This window comes from Durio zibethinus, chromosome 12 (genome assembly GCF_047325235.1).
Source record: "Durio zibethinus cultivar Kanyao isolate XHJ-2024 chromosome 12, ASM4732523v1, whole genome shotgun sequence".
Classification (NCBI taxonomy): domain Eukaryota; kingdom Viridiplantae; phylum Streptophyta; class Magnoliopsida; order Malvales; family Malvaceae; genus Durio; species Durio zibethinus.
Genome location: NC_143173.1, coordinates 14,279,736 through 14,283,120, shown reverse-complemented (window position 1 = coordinate 14,283,120; position 3,385 = coordinate 14,279,736). Strand labels below are relative to the sequence as shown.

General features: G+C 36.2%; 1 pseudogene; it reads left to right on the top strand.

Moving 5' to 3' along the window:
- The first annotated feature begins 509 nt into the window (after positions 1-509).
- LOC111297611 (uncharacterized) lies at positions 510-3,180 on the top strand (annotated as a pseudogene).
- The last annotated feature ends 205 nt before the right edge of the window (positions 3,181-3,385 follow it).

Here is a 3,385-nt window from a genome sequence, read left to right as displayed (position 1 = left end):
TACATATTATTTTTTGGTATCGATAAAAGTGGTTTTAATTTTAATATTTAAAATAATTCCCTTAACTTTATTTATTTTCGCAAAAATATTTTTTAAAACCTATTATTTAAAAATAAACTGAAAATCTTTAGTTTTGGAATACTTTCTGAATTCCCCAATATTTCTTCACTTGAGAATCTCATAATAATCCTTAAAATATGGTATAATATTGTAATAATCCTTAAACTTCAGTGGTTTGCTAAGGAGTGTCGAGGATTGTGGACATGGAGTCGGGGGAGTAATTACTTTGGTGGTTTACCGGCGGCCACGAGTCGTGCAGTGCTAGGCGTTGGGATGATGGTTCAGTGGTGACAGTGCGTTTCGATGTAAGTTGGTGAGAGCTTGTGGCGGTTGGAATTTTTTGGCCGTGGGTGATCTGGGTAGGAGATTAGGAATTATTTGCAAATTTTCCACCTGCTCTAGAAAATCCTCCCTTTTTCTTGATTTTTTTGGCTCAACTTTATCAACCCATGGAGATCACTGCTAGGACCAGGGAGAAGATGGAGGTGCTGGGTAAGAAGGGGTTGCTTGAGTAGGGTGGCCGTTGGATAGGAGGCTGGCTGACAGGGGTCTACTAGGGTGGCTGGCAGGGATGCCATGCACAACCTAATTTTGGCTTCCGAGCTTTTCTACTTTTGATCATGCGTATTTTATTTTTTGATTTTGATAATTTTTTTTAAATAAAAATAAAAGTAAGTAACAACAAAATAAAACAAAAATAAAAATGGAAAGTAAAATTTGGACATGGCCCTTTCAAACCCAATCAGAGTAATTCTAGGTCTCTAAATCCGAACAATCCAAACTCAGTTGAATTAAACTCTAATCAAACTCAATAAGTCCAAACCAAATACCAACCAGGAAATTCGAATGGATCGGGGTCAAGTACAAAAAGATTGAAATTCGCCTAAATCATCGTGAAACAGCTTTAAAAAAATCCGAACGTTTGCAAATAAGCAATTTTCATTAGTGGAACAATATAAATATTTAAAACACTATCTTAGCTTCCATTAACTCATTTTGACGCTACTAAGCCACAAACATACATAGAAACAAAAAAAGAAGATATAGAACTTTAACATTCCAGCCATGAACATCCACTGGTGTTCATTGAAGAGCAAAGCCATGAAAGCGGCAAGATATATTGCTCGGGATGTGGGAAGCTAAAGTCAAGTCCAAGCTTCAGTTGTATGGACTGCGGGTTTCGCCTTGACAAGCAATGCTTTGAGGCACCTCCTGAGATGAATCACTCATTCCATCACAATCACCACTTTAATCTTCTAGTAAGTGCGACATATCAAGATAGGGCTTTTATTTGTGGTTTCTACAACAAAATGGGTGAGAGGTTTGTTTATCATTGTTCTTGTGGATTAGACTTTCGTATGAAATGTGCTTTGTTTTCATATAACATTGCAGAAAAAAGAATTGCAGAGTTTCAACATATTCCCTGTATAGATCCATTGATCTCTACGGAAAATCGTACTGAGTGCTTTGACTGTTGGAAACCATTACTAGATTTTGTTTACTTTTCTCTTGATTGTGGATTTTACCTACATGCAAAATGTGTTGATCTACCTGCTGAAAGCACTCACCTTTTGCACCATCAACATCCTCCCATTTTAAATTTAACAGTCAGCGTCGATCTTGCAAATATGCCAAAAGCTTCAGGATACCAAAATCAATAAGCTCCACCATCGTAAACATCCTTTTATTTTACAGATTGTTAATGAAAGTCTTCCTTGCCAAATATGCCAAGTAACCCAACATAATAAAGCTTTGTATTTTTGTTCGATTTGTAAGTTTGTTCTTCACAGTGGGTGTGTTTCACCAACACCAATTATTGAAGATAAAATTCACCATAAACACCCCTCCACCCTACTTCAGAAACAAGTCTCATTAATTTGTAATGCTTGTGGCACTTCAGGGAATTATGTTCCTTATATTTGTTCTACATGCAACATTATAATCCATAAGAAATGTATTTCATTGCCACAAGTCATCCAATTCCACCGACATCGCCACCCCATTCTCCAATCCTATTTCCTTGAAGAACATGGATTTGAAAAGTGGGAATGTAGAATGTGTTATGAGGAAGTGAACACAAAGCATGGGAGTTACTTTTGTCGTAAGTGCAATTACATTGTACATGTGAATTGTGCATTACAAGACCTTCTTTTTTACCATGTGGTTGATTCCATGGGAACAGATGAAAACGTGGGATTAACATTAGAATATGTGACAGCCACATCGATAAAGCATTTCAGCCATGATCATAACTTGGCATTGAGTAAAGACATTAAGGGTGATAAACAATGTTATGGCTGCCTACTATCCATCTCGGCTTCTTATTACTATTGTTCACAATGTGATTTCTTTCTCCACAAAGCCTGTCAGAATTACCTATGAAGAAGCATTTATGGTATCACTATCACCAAAGGCTTCTTAGACTTACTACAGGCTGCATTTTCCAATGTGCAATTTGTGAATATGAAACTAGTGGTTTTGCCTACACTTGTGATGAATGCCATGAACGTCACTGCCTTCGGTGTGCATTAGTTTCTGATATCCCTAAATGTGAAGGACATGTACACCCCCTCATCTATTATAGAAACTATGAAGGGTTGTGTAATGCATATGGTGATCCTATAATTACTGCATACAGATGCAAGAGTTGCAATTTTAATTTAGATGGAAAATGTCTGAAATTGCCACTTATAGCTCGACACAAATATGATGAACATCCATTGAAGCTCATAAATCATGATAATAACAACTACTCAGAATGTGATTATTGTGACATTTGTGAGAAAGAAAGAAACCCCAATCATTGGCTTTTATCATTGTGCAATTTGTGACAATTCAACTTATCCTAGAGGCGTCCTTGGAAAATACTTATTTATCAAGCTTGGGAGCATTAATACAGAAGAAGACCATCCACACCCTCTCACTTTTGTCAAGAAAGTTCATTATTATCCAGAGTGTCTTGAATGTGGTATGCCCTGCCTTGATCTAGCTCTTGAATGTAAAATGTTCACTTGGAGTGTACAAAACCTGATTCATTTGGAAGAAGAGGCAGAAGAAATAGATAGTGTTGTCCAAGCAAGGATGAGACACAAAAATACTGTTTTTCCTCGTTGTTTCTAAACTATTTGCAATTATCTGTAATAACTTCTGTCATATATTGTTTGGTTATTAGGCTTGATAGAAGTACATATATATAATGATGCTTGTTCGTATACGCTTATTAATGCTAAATTAATTCGGGGCTAGATCTATTTCTTGATATTAATGTCATCTATGAAGTTATGGTTATTACTATGACATGCTATTACTTTTGAAATTCCAGAGG